This window comes from Martes martes (genome assembly GCF_963455335.1).
Source record: "Martes martes genome assembly, chromosome: 10".
Taxonomy (NCBI): domain Eukaryota; kingdom Metazoa; phylum Chordata; class Mammalia; order Carnivora; family Mustelidae; genus Martes; species Martes martes.
The window spans coordinates 100,239,932-100,253,184 of NC_137898.1; the positions used below are offsets into that span (position 1 = coordinate 100,239,932).

The following is a 13,253-nucleotide window of genomic DNA, read 5'->3' on the forward strand; positions in this document are numbered from 1 at the left end:
AACGCTAATATTCCATTAGAGAATGTCATGGGCTTTTCGTGAATTCTCATCAAATCCTAAACAACCCCCTGAGGTAGGTACTATTTTCTTCTTAAAGATTTTATTTATTTATTTGACAGAGAAAGAGATCACACATAGGCAGAGAGACAGCAGAGGAGGAGGGGGAAGCAGGCCTCCTGCTGAGCAGAGAGCCTGATGCGGACCCTGAGATCATGCCCTGAGCCGAAGGCAGAGGCTTGACTCACCGAGCCACCCAGGTGCCCCTGAGGTAGATACTATTATGGTTTCCATTTGACAGATCTTAAGAGTGCCCGATCAACCCCAGCTTTAAAAAATTATCTTTCTTTATGTTTGTTTCCTGTTTGAAATTTCAAAGTACCTCCCCCAATACCCTACTGATTAAAAACGAAACAGTGAGAAGCTGCGTGTGTGCCCAGGTTGCTTTCTGGGAGCCTGGGGTCTTTGGGTTCATCTTCTTCATGCTTCTAATACCTCTGGGAGACAATTATTATTCATCATTTAGTAGGGGAGGAAATCGAAACTCAGAGAAGTGAATACACTTGCCCAGTGTCACGCCAGAAAGGAGCGGGGCTAGACTTAGAACCCAAGTCTAACTCCAAGGTCTTGGGCTTCAGGCTCCGCCTCCTGTCCCTCCTAAAGGTCCCTGTGCCTATATCAACTACACAGCTCTTCATTTAAATATATATATATACACACACACATATATATATATATATATTTTTTTTTTTTTTTGCTGCCTCCTGGAAACTGGAGACCTGAAAGGCCCCTCTCTGTGTTTGTGGTTGCCCCAGTGACCTTGAACAGTCAAAGAAGACCAGAGCAGCTTGTAAACCCAAGAACCGGGATGAAGTGTGGGTGGGGGGTCCAGGTCAAGGTCATCAGGGTGACGGCAGAGGGTGAGGGAGCTGGTGCTCACAGCCCATTCGGAACTTCCCTATCACTTCTTGCAAATACTGCAGGGGATGTGGGGAAGGGCTTGTGGTGGTGTCAGAAGAGGACAGAGAGCAGGAATTGTCCCTCTGGCGGCCAGGGGGTTTGCAGTTCGAGTCTGTTCCAGGACCCTAGATTAAGGAGGGATTCCAGCTTTGGTGTTTGTTGGGTCTGAATTTAAAATCTCAGACCTTCCGTCTACTTGTGTGAAACTGGGCCAGAGACAGCCCTGCCCACATGCAGAGTCTATTCCCTTCTGTATAAAACGGGGATATTCATTCCTACAGTAGTGGGTTCTAATAGGGTTGAAATGTGATGCAGGGCACCATTAGCCCAGTGTCTGCCCCCAGTGGAGTCCAGTAGAACCTTTCCTCTCCCCTTACTTTGCTGCCTTCCCTGTCCTGTGGTCCTGGAGCAAGTGTGGGGTGTCGCCTTGTAACACTCTTGGGTCACCTCAGCTGCTTCCTGTCTCTCTCTTGTCCCTCAGAACTCCAGCTCCAACCCGCTGCCCCTGAGTGCCCCTGAGCTCTCCTGGAGAAGGGCGAGGGAGCCACGAAACCCAAGCCAAACCCTGGCTTCCCGGGGCAGAGCCCTTGCCGCTTGCCGCTCCCCGCTTCTGCCCAGGCCCTCCTTCTGGTCCTCCCCTCCTCTTTGTCCAGCTCCCGGCTGTTAGCAATGACTCACAGATCAGAGGACACCCCAGCAGGGATCCTTAACTGCGGATAACTTTGGGGTCCAGAATTCTGGAAATTAGAGGCAAACCTTTGCGTGTATCTTTCTGCAACTAGAATCCTCGGGGATCCCTGACGTATCTGGTTAGATTTGAGGGGGGAAAAGAGACTCAGTGGGGTTTCTTCTGCATGTTCTAGAACTTTTCTTTGAATTTGGCAACTTGCAACTCGAGTAGGAAAATGCTGGTCCCACCCACAGAAGGGAATGATAACCGGAGACGCAGGACGCACCTCTTCCCTGAGGGAGGGAATTCTTAGGGGAAGTCAGACTTTTGGCTTAGGCCCTACAGAGCAATTCATAGTCTCTATCTGTTTGGCTCCCTCCGTCGTTCGTTCATTCATTCCATCAGCCAGCATTTACTGCTTCCTACTGTGTGCTTGGCTTTGCACTAATACTGGACACATAGACAGCAGACGATTGTTCTTTCAAGCGTGGTCCTATGGACCAGCCTCATTAGAATCCCGTGGGTGCTTGTTAAAAATACAGACCCTTGCAGCTCAGCCACTGAGGGCATTGCCTGGGACTGGGCATTTTAAATAGGCTTCCTGGGCTCATTAAACAAGTCCAAAGCCATTGCTAGAGCCTGGCATCTTTCATAGCCCTTGGCACTGGTGTGTGTGAAGTCCCTGCACCATGGCTGCACTCAGAGACTGTTGGTTGGCCTGGGAACATGGTCCCAACCCTCCCTCTTCCTTCGTTCCCCTCGCCCTTCCCCTGCTTGGCCCTGTGAGGAAGAGGGAGGGAGGAGCTGCCCGTCCTCTCCACCCACCACAGCCGTGGCACCAGGGGTGCAGTCTCGAGCAGATTGCGAACCCCAACGGCGGAGACCCTGTCTCAGCCTGCACCGCTCCGTCCTCGCTGGGCAAAGATCTGATAGTACCAATTAACGTCAACAAGACTCCCTCGCCGCCCGGGCCTGTCCTGAGGCTTTGCTAATTAATACCTCTATGGTCCCTTGGGTCCTTGGAATGAGAGGTTTGGGGAGTCCTAGAGAAACGGAATGGTTTCATCCAAAAGGACCTTTCTTTCCCAAGCAAGCATAAGGACTGGGGCTGGCTTTGGCAGTGACAGGAGAAATGGGATCTAGACCCGTAAGAGCCAACATCTTTTTTTTTTTTTTTAAAGATTTTATGTATTTATTTGACAGAGAGAGACTGTGAGAGAGGGAACGCAAGCCGGGGGAGTGGGAGAGGGGGAAGCAGGCTTCCCACGGAGCAGGGAGCCCGACTCGGGGCTCGATCCCAGGACCCTGATCAGGACCGTGACATGAGCCAAAGACAGACACTTAATGACTGAGCCACCCAGGCGCCCCAGCTAACATCTTTGGAGCACCCACATGGCAGACACTGGCCCACATCCTTTATCTTTATCCTCCTTAATACCCACTTGCACTCCGGGAGATGGGAACTAGGACTTACCCACTGCAGAGGGGCACAGTGAGAGACAATGTTCTGCCCAAGGTCACACAGCTCGTGTGGCAGAACAGGGCTAAACCTCAGGCCATTTGATTCCAAAGTCTGTGCACCTGCTCCTGCTCTCGGGGCCTTCTGCACTCACACCTCCCTGGGGCCCCGCCCTAGCCACGGCCTCTTGCCCCATACTGCCACAGCCTTTGGATCCCTCTCTCAGCTGTGACTTTGGACCTGATCGTGGACTTCCTGATCCTGCAAAGGCTGATGCCACAGGGAGGTGGCATAGGGCAGGGACAGGCCCTTCCTCTCCTGTGCCCTCCAGGACAGCACTGGTCTCCCTGCTGGGGAGATGACTCCCACCTCCCAGAAGAGCATGAGGGTGGGTTAAGCTGGTGGGGGCATTACACACACACCACAAGGCCAAGGGCTTGCCCCTGGGAGCTTATCTCTGGCATGACTCTGGGACAACTTGGAGCTGACTTCAGATTTCTAGGAATTGGGGGTCTCTGGATGGTTGATGGTATTGGTCAGCCTTTCCCAGATTTCTGGCTTGCTTAATGGTTGGCAAATGCCATAGCCCCAAAATGCATAGCACAGCAGGGACAGTAGAAGCAGCCCCAAGTTTAAACCGTGGCTCTGCCACTTTTGAGCTGTGTGGTCTTGGATAAGTGACCAACGGCTAAGACTTAGAGCCTCAGTTCTTCATCAGGAAAATGGGTGTAATAATTCCTATATCATCAGGTTGATGTGAGAATTAAAAGTACTGCACTCAGGGCCCTGGGCTCGCAGCCCACACCCCTGCCTCCTGCTCAGGGCCGGGCATTCACCTCCACAGCTGGGCCATCGGCAGAGGTGCAGGGCAGAGGGAAAAGTCCACAGAGCGGGAGCTCTCGGCAGCACCGTAACAGGGACCTGATAAAGATTAGGACATACCAGTGGAAGCAGTTCTTCTGCAGGGCCTCGAGCAGCTGGCAACATTGTCCCATATTGATTAACTAGGGACATCGGACGCCAATTTGGGGTGACGCTTGTAGACCCCTAATCAGAGGCATTAAAAGCCAGAATTAATTCCAGGGCATCCCAGACACTCCTGCTAGGAGTTCTGCTTTCCCAGTTCCCCTCCTCCTCCCCCTCCTCCCTCAGGCCTGCCTCCAGCACCCCCTCCCTCTTCCTCCTCCTCCCCCCACTCCCCGCAGTCCACATCTGGATTCAACTAGCTAACAACAGGCTTTCTGTGAAGGCCTCCACCTTCTTCTGCCCTCCGGTTCTCCAGTTCAGCACTCTGGTTCTCACGGGGGTGGGTGTGGGGAGAAGGGGTCTGGATTGCTGAGAAATCTCTTTTCCCAAACCAGGCCCCTATCCCTCCCTGTGGTCCCAATTCCGACCATTCCCTGGGGCTCAGGGTCCACCAAGGAGCCGGGGAGCCCTAGTTCAGAGCTGGGGCTGGCGGGCTGCAGGCCCAAGGAAGAGATCTCAGTGTCCCGGGCCTCCATCGCCATCCCAGGCCAGGGAGCGAGGTCACCCCTCCCGCTGCTGCTGCCCCTGGAGAAGTCCTGCTGGGCTCCTGGAGGCCAGGCAGTAAATTGGAATGTGGCAGTCACAGTCGAAGGCAGCTGTAATTCTCATTAAAGTGACATCAGCCCCACCGCAGGAGGATGCTGTAAATCCAGGGAAAGGGGGCATTCATCCAGGGAGAACCACAGAAGCAAAGAAAAAAACCCATAAATAGAGGAGACGTGGTGTCTGGAACTAATGGTGGGGCCCTGCCCAAGGCCTCTGAACTGGGGGTGGGGAGGCAGTCCAGGCTCAGAGAGTGGGGTGGAGGTCTTAGGCAGGCTCGAGTCTAGCCAAGTGTAAGGGCACAGCCAAAGCCCTCCCTCTGCTCGATTCTCCTCTGCCCTTTCTGCACATTCTCGCCGGTCCTGGCGCTGGGAGCCGAGCTGGCTTGTGTCCCTGGAAGGAGGTGGGGGTGCCACTGGGGACATATCACTGTTCATGGGCTTTCTCAAGGGTGAGAAGAAAAGCTGGCATTGGCCATTAGAATTATTTCATGGAAGAAATAAGCTGTGGGTCAAACTCTGGGCTTAGAGCTGGCCCCTGAGCTTCAAATCCTGACCTGGTTACTTGCTGTTGATCTTGGGAGGGCGAGGGCACCTTTGGACGTGTAGTCCTTTCATCAGAACGATGGGAACTGTCACCCTGCCACACAGGCTTTGCGTAGGTCAGCACGGGGCTGTGTATGGCAGTCTGAAGGTGCTGTTTGTTGAATGACTAAATGGATTGATGAATTCTTATAACCCCAGAGGCTGGGATTTCTTTCAGATCCATTCCCTTCTGCCTGAGTCTGGTTCAGCCACTAATTTGCCGAGACCCCCTTGAGCAAGTTACTAACTTCGGTTCTTTTTATGCCCCCCCCCACCCTCCACCCCGGGCTTTGGGTTTTTCCCCTGGGACAGGAAGCAGCTATAGGAGGTCTACTCTGGGACAGATGGCATCGCATACAGTGGGAGCAGGACTCCTTTGCCTTGGGGTGTGTGGAACAGCCCTGGTCTCGTGGTCCCTAGGAATCATGGTCTTCATTCCAGAACCTTCCTCTGGAATCCTTCTGGACTCGTGCCTCACCACCCACAACCAGGACACTCTGCAGGGAGGCCACACCCACCTCCGCTCTGTAAGACCCCTTGGCAGTGGTGCTGGAGGCTGCTTGGCTCTCAGGAAGGGTCAAGGCCCCCAGGCTCGCCTGTAGGTGGCCCGAAGGAGAAAAGCGTGGGCTGGAGGGACTCCCGTGTGCTCTTCTTTCAGGGACCTCAGAATGACCTGGAAGGCCCATTAAATTGCAGAGGCGGTGCGGGGGGGCTCCTGCCGGACTTCCGTCTCAGCAGTTCCGACGTGGGGCCCAAGAAAAGAAGCGCCATTCTCGCCAGTTCTCAGGTGAGTGGTGAGAAGGGTCTTGCCAGAATTCAGCCTCCCGTTCCTCTGTGACGGCCCCTCAGGCAAATGGGAGGGTGAGGCCCACTCCAAGACGTGAGCGCTTCCAAGTCACCTGGGAGCCTCACGGGCCAGCCTCCGCAGGGGCACAACTCAGTGGTCTGGACCCTTAGTGGAGCACCGGTTCCGAACCTTGCGCGAGCTCCCCGGCCGTAGAGGGCACTGGTGTTGCAAGTTCGGTTTCCTCGGAGGGCCTCCTTCGCTCCCTCCCACCAAAAAGGGTTAGTGAGAAAGAGGGTGAGGAGAGAAAAAAGCAGGAATTAAATGGGGCGAAATGGCCTAGAGGAGCAGTCCGGGGCAATGAGTCGAAAGGAAAGGCAGGACAGCCAGGCTTCCGAAACACCCAGAAATGACGCCGGGCTCGGGGAAGGAAGGATGATTCATGTCTTCGGAGGGCCAGACAGTCACGGAGCGGGGGCAGACAGCCTGCTGATTTAAAGGGTGCTTCTGGGGCACGTCTCTCTCCCGGGGAGGGAGGCTGATGGTGGATGAATGTGGCCAGAGACCTCCTGAGGGTCGGGGGGTGGGGGGAGTGTGGGCCAGTAGGGCCACCGGCTTCACCGGCAGGACACGGCTCAGCAACACACAAGGCGCTCACGGGAAGCACCCCGGGGCACCCCATCTGCCGTCTCCTTTCCGGGCACACCCACTCCTGTTCTTCAGCCTCTTGAGAAAGCCAGGCCCGAGTCCAAAGCCCCCTCCAAGGACAGCGTCCAGGGGCTCAGGGCCCGCTGCCAGCACACCAAACCCACTTCCGATCTGGTAATTAGAGGCTTTGTCACCAGGCCGGGACCCGAGTGTTCCAGGCTGCCTGGGCGAGGGGTGTGCGAAGGCTACGGGGATCCATTCTCCTCGCCTCACAGAATGACGCACGGCCCGCCACAGGAAGGGGTGGGCTTGCGGAGGCCCCAGAAGAAATAACGGCAATGAAGACCGTCTTGGGCTCTGCGCTCAGCCTGGAGTCTGCTTGAGATGCTCTCTCTCTCTCACACCCTCTGCCCTCCCCACCATTTAAAAAAAAGGTGGGGGATAGGGAGGGGGGTTCTGTAAGTAAGAACTGGGCCCAAATAGGAATGCAGACTCCTCGTTCCCTGCTATAGGGGAAGTCAGCTCCCTCTTGGAAACTGGCATTCGGCTTGGGGTGGGAGGAGAGAGGTGGGAGGCTGTAGTGGTGGGCGCTGGGGTGCAGGGCCCAGAGCCCCCATCAGGCGGGAAGCCCTCACTGGGTGAGGCAGCTCGGTGCCTACAGAACCCCCTCAGCTGGAGGGAGGGGGGGAGATGCGTTGCCAAGGTTATGACCCTTTCTAAGGGAGGGGGGTGGGATGGTAAATAATAGATAATAAATCTATGGAATAAATATTTGTTTCTTTATTGTTGAGGAAAAATTAACGAAGTTGTCAAGACTGGATAGTATCGGACAAAGCTGGGACTCTTATCCGGATCCACAGTGACTTGGGGGACACTCTCTGCCCACTGGAGGGAATGTGGAGGAGACCCTTGACCCTGACCTGTGGGGTCTATAGGGGAAGAGAGCCGACCAGCCAAAGACCGTGTTCAGGTAGGAATGTGAACCCACATGAGAGGGACACTCATACCTCAGGTGCGGAGAAGGGAGAGCAGCAGCCGCCCGCGACAGTCTCTGACAGCCAAGGGGACTGGTGGAGGAAGACCTCAGGCTGACCACGGGTCCTGGAGCCAGAGCCGCAAACACCTCCCGCCCCAGCCAGCGGCAGCCACAGCGGCAGCCACAGCGGCAAACCCTGAATCCTCTCCCTACAGGCCCGTGTGGTAGGGACTCCTGGCTCCGCATCTGCCCCGGCACACAGAGAAGCTCACCCGTGCTCCAGCTAGTCGGCAAGACCCAGGCCCGACCTTGTCCCAGTGAAGGGAAACGGACCTTGAGGCGTCTCTGGTCCTCACCCAGCCTCACCCACCCAGGGGACTCGTCCTCTGCCTCGACTCTGGGCCTGATCTGGTTGTAGTCACGGAGGGAAGGGGGAGTTCAAGGTCAGTTTGCGGCCAAAGCAACAATCCCGTCTTACGGATTTTCCCTTATTGGTCCCCAATGCCCCGACCATTGGAGATGGCAATGCAAAGCGGACCCCTCCTGAGCTTCTGTCTCTTGGGGCCCGGCTCCAGTTCCAGAGGGGAGCCTAAGGCTACAGCTGTCCCCCTGAGAGGTGACGGTCCTGGAATGGCCTGTGGGGAAGACGACAGACACCACCCTGGTTCTGGTGGGTTGTCTTAGCACGAATTGGCGTCCCCTGTCCGGCTCTGGCCTCCCTTGGCAAAGTGGCTCATCTCAGCCTGCCTTGTCGCCCAAAGATTCTGAATATATATTTACAGTTCGTAGAAAAAGAACAACGCTTCTCCCTTTTCCTATGAAACAGGCCGTTCCACTGTGAGCGTCAGCTGTAGACAATGCCACCTTGCCGGTGAGGGCTCAGAGGCAGATGTCAGAAAGTGGCAGCTGCTGGATACACCCTTAGGCATCCGAAATCTCTGTTCCTTCACACACTCCGCCAGAAACTCCCCTCACCTCCGAAACAGACCCAGCACCTCGATGTGCGACGGCAGCCCGGGTCAGGAGCCGGGGAGCGGGGTTCACCCGCAGGAGGCCTTCCCTCGGCGAGGAACAGCAGTGAGACCCTTTCCAGGGCTGGGCCCCGCTTTCCACACCTGGTGGGGAACGTTCTTTCAGCCACAAAAGAGGTACATCCGTGACTACTGTCTTTTTCTTTTCTTTTCTTTTTAAAAAAGTCTTTGTGAGAAAAATCCCAGGGCTCCGCTTGTTTTCTGAGTGGTTTATTAGTTGAGGTGTTTGCATGCTGAGCGAAACACACTATTTTCCTCCTTAGCAAAACATTAATTATCCCACCCGGTAACCTTTCTCTCGGGCATTTTTTCTTTACCACCCCCTAAGCTGTGGGGCATGAAGCAATTTCTGTATTTCCCATCATCTCTGCAGGCTGACTGCTGTGTCGGAGGAGAGAGCTGTCCCACTCGGCTGGGTGCAGGTCCTCCTCCGTGCCCCACGGCACCCAGGGTGGGCCGCTCTCCCAGCACTGCTCGCACTGGTGGGCACCATCTGCTTACCTCTCTCGTCCCCCACAGGGCTGTGAACACGCTCCTGGATTCCCACCCCCTGGAATGGCGCCCAGCACGTAGTAGAGGCTCTCCAGAGGTTTGGTGCAGCAGCAGGTGTATGAATGACCTGGAAGGCAGTGCAGAAGAAAGGACAAGGGGCCAGGGTCACACCTGAGCCTCCCCTGAGGGCACCCCCAGGCCCCTTCTCTTGCCACTGTATAAGAGGGAGTTGTAGGCTCTCTCTGGGTCCTTTGCTCTACCTGGCACTTGGTGAGTCCCATGCTCTGTGCCCATTGGCAGCCATGCTCAGCGGCCAGCGGGCCGAGAGTTCATGGGGAGCCCAGATCCCACCTCCCCTTCCCCAGCCTCCTTTTGGCTGAGAGTTCAGATATGGGAGAAGGGAGAATTCAGACCCTAGAGTCTGGGGATGGAGGGACTAGCGAGCAAGTGTGGAGCTTAACGATCACTTAACGTCAGCTCCTTCTCTCCCATTTTAAAGATTAGACACCTAAGGCCCAGCAAGCTGAGATGTCTGGTTCAAGGTCACCTAGCTGGGGGGAGGTGGAGCTGGCCTTCAGGCCCAGCGGTCGGGAGAAACAAGAGTCTCCTAATTAGAGTGTGGGGCCTTCCTAGTCCCTCCTGCTGCTACCCCTTCCCCTGCCACAGGCAGGACAGAGTGGCCTCTTTTCTGGGTGAGCAGCAGACTCCTGTCTCCCGCCTTATCTGATCCCCATGGCTTCCCTCTGAAGCAGGCAGACTGGTGACAGTTGTCTCCGTTTCACAGATGAGGAGACTGCGGAGCAGAGAGCGGGAGTGACCTCTGGGGTGGGGGGAGCAGAGCAGGCTGATGGCAGAGGAGGGGCTGGCATCCGGTTCTCAGAGTCCAGAGCGTGTCCCCCCTACCCCTACTCTGTCTCTCTGATCCAGTCCCTTCTTCCCTTCCCTCCAGGAGTCCCGCGGCATCTGATTCAACCTGGCTCCAAGGGACATGGGATATGCTGTGCTCCAGTAGGGTGTCCCCGGGAACACAGGGCTCTGCCCCCACTTCCCCACCCCTGCAGCCTCTCTAGTGGTCCTGGAGCTTCCTGCTCCAGGCTGGGAGTCTTCAGATGGCTCCAGCAGGACTGGCGGGTCCGTCAGGGAGCATCAGGGAGCTCAGCACACACCACACAGGAGCCTAGATGCCGGGCAGTGCCCACCTGCACCTCCAAGCCTTCTTGGGTGGTGTTTGCTGAGATAAAGCCTCCCTCCAATGGGACAAAACTTAAAAAGGGAGACCTCCCCCCAGCATCCTACCTCGGGAAAGTGGGCAGGTAGCTGCCTCACAAAAGCGTCTCTTTCTGCTCCCACCTCCTCTTTGGCCCTGAACTTGAACAAGCCGTTCCCTAGCAGCAGTGAGCCCTGGACCCTGGCTTTGCCCATATTCGAAAGGGGGGCAGGAGGGGCTCCCAGGACAGGGTGAGTGACTAAGACACTTCCCTTCTGAGCACGTTGCTCCCGCACCCCTCACGTGCTCTAGATAAAGGCGCCCACGCAGCTGCCCCATATAAATGTGTTTTCTCCAAGATAAGACCTTTGCCTCATAACTTGCCTCCATCTAAGACTGGTTCTTGTTTGTGTGTCTCAGGATGAAGCTAAGGAGAGAAGATTATCTGAGTTTGTCTTGTTTATTGAGGATCTGTTTCTGTCTGCCCGCCCCCCTATAATGCCAGCCCTAATGCCATAATAGGTCTGGGTGTAAACGAACACTAGAGGTCATAGACTTGAATTCTGTTACTATATAGCTTACCTACCCATGAGCTGCCTATAAAACCCAAACGCCCCACAGTCAAAAGGAGTTTTGCACTTTAGTAGCTGGCCTAGGGGCCCACTGGTCTGTTCACACCAATGCCCTGCTCGCAGACCCAGTGGTTCCCCATTTAGGGCTGTGCTCGGAGTCCCCCTTCCTCTGCCTGGCCCTCAAAGCTCGGCCCCATCTTCCTCCTGCCAGGCGACCTTCCTTGTCCCCACGTCCCGGCACACGAGGCTCTCTCCCTCCCTTTCTACCCTCTTCCACTGTTGAAAGAGCTCCAGACCCTGTTCTAAGTGGAGTGGACTTGCCTTCACTTAGCTTATATGACAGGGTGAAGCCAGGTACAGACAGAGATTCGGATAAGCGAAGTAAATTCGGGTAAGCGCTGTGAGTACAGTGACAAGGGTGACGCGGGACGGGAGGGGGGCCGAATTCTTCACCCCACCCCCAAGGCCTGCGCAGGGAAATGCGGCCCAGAAAGCCCGTCTCCAGACTTTCATCTGCCTTCTGGCCAGGACACAGTGGCTTTCAGACAGTGGAGTCCCATCTTCTGGCAGCTGAGCTATCAGCCCCCCAGGGGTAGAGAAATCATTCCTCCAGCTCTGTGCCTTTCACTTGTCCAGCACAGGTCAGACGCAGAGAAACTGCTGGGAAAATGAGCCAGGATCTCTCTGACCCCAGAGCCTAGAGCACTCGGGCCGGCGCCCCGCCACTGGCCGAGAGAAGAAAGCCGCTTCTGTCCCCTGGAGGAGGAAGGGGCATAGTTAAATGGGAAATTTCATCCCCGAGGATGGAGGATTTAAACCAATCCAAGTAATTTTCAGACAGGAACAAGTCAAATTCTTTTAAACTCTTAAATAGTTTGCTTTGACAAGGAGCCTGAGAAGAGTATCATGCCTATTCCTTGGCTTGGAAAGGTCTGGAACCATGCATGGGAGTGGGGGAAATTTTTCCTGGTATTTGTTTTCTGAGGAAGAGTCGGGGCTGCGTGTGTGGGAATCACTGCGTGGTGGGGGTGGCGGTGCATTTGGCCCGAGTATATTGTTGAGTCTGTGTGCGGCGGGAGTGTTTGTGTGGTATGTGTGACGGTGTCTGAAGTATGGGCATACAGTGTGTGTGTGTGTATATGTGGTGATGGCGTGGGTGTGTGTGTGGTGATGGCAGTTGTGTTTGTGTGGTGATGGCGCACATGTGTGTGTGTGGTGATGGTGTATGTGTGGTGATGGCATGTGTGTGTGTGTAGTGACTGTGCATGTGCGTGTGTGTGGTGATGGTGTGTGTGTGTGGTGACGGAGTGTATGTGTATGTGTGGTGATGACGTGTGTGTGTCTGTGTGTGGTGATGGCGTGTGTGTGTGTATGGTGATGTGTGTGTGTGTGTGTGTGTGGTGACGGCATGTGTGTGTGTGTGTGGTGATGGTGTGTGTGTGTGTGTGGTGATGACGCGCGCGTGTGTGTGTGTGTGGTGATGACGTGTGTGTGTGTGTGGTGATGGCATGTATGTATGTGTATGTGTGATGATGACATGTGTGTCCGTGTGTGGTGATGGCATGTGTGTGTGTGTATGTGTGGTGATGACGTGTGTGCCCATGTGTGGTGACGGCATGTGTGTGTGTGGTGATGACTGTGTGTGTGTGTGGGGGGGTGATGGCGTGTGTGTCTGTGTGTGTGTGTGGTGACGGCATGTGTGTGTGTGGTGATGTCTGTGTGTGTGTGGGGGGTGATGGCGTGTGTGTGTGTGTGTGTGGTGATGGTGTGTGTGTGTGTGTGGTGATGACGCGTATGTGTGTGTGTGTGGTGATGACGTGTGTGTGTGTGGTGATGGCATGTATGTATGTGTATGTGTGATGATGACATGTGTGTCCGTGTGTGGTGATGGCATGTGTGTGTGTGTGTGTATGTGTGGTGATGACGTGTGTGCCCATGTGTGGTGACGGCATGTGTGTGTGTGGTGATGACTGTGTGTGTGTGTGGGGGGGTGATGGCGTGTGTGTCTGTGTGTGTGTGTGGTGACGGCATGTGTGTGTGTGGTGATGTCTGTGTGTGTGGGGGGGGTGATGGCGTGTGTGTGTGTGTGTGTGTGGTGATGGTGTGTGTGTGTGTGTGTGTGTGTGGTGATGGCATGTGTGTGTGTGTATGTGTGGTGATGACGTGTGTGCCCATGTGTGGTGACGGCATGTGTGTGTGTGGTGATGACTGTGTGTGTGTTGGGGGGGTGATGGCGTGTGTGTGTGTGTGTGTGTGTGTGGTGACAGCGTGCGTGGTTGGGCATGCGGGCTGCAGGGCAGCGGT

General features: G+C 55.4%; 1 long non-coding RNA gene across 1 annotated transcript; it reads left to right on the forward strand.

Annotated features, from left to right (window-relative positions):
* Window positions 1-6,547: 6,547 nt before the first annotated feature.
* LOC308351796 lies at window positions 6,548-8,853 on the forward strand. Its single transcript, XR_013967606.1, has 3 exons — window positions 6,548-7,133; window positions 7,463-7,641; window positions 7,863-8,853. It is a non-coding gene; the product is annotated as an uncharacterized lncRNA (long non-coding RNA).
* The last annotated feature ends 4,400 nt before the right edge of the window (window positions 8,854-13,253 follow it).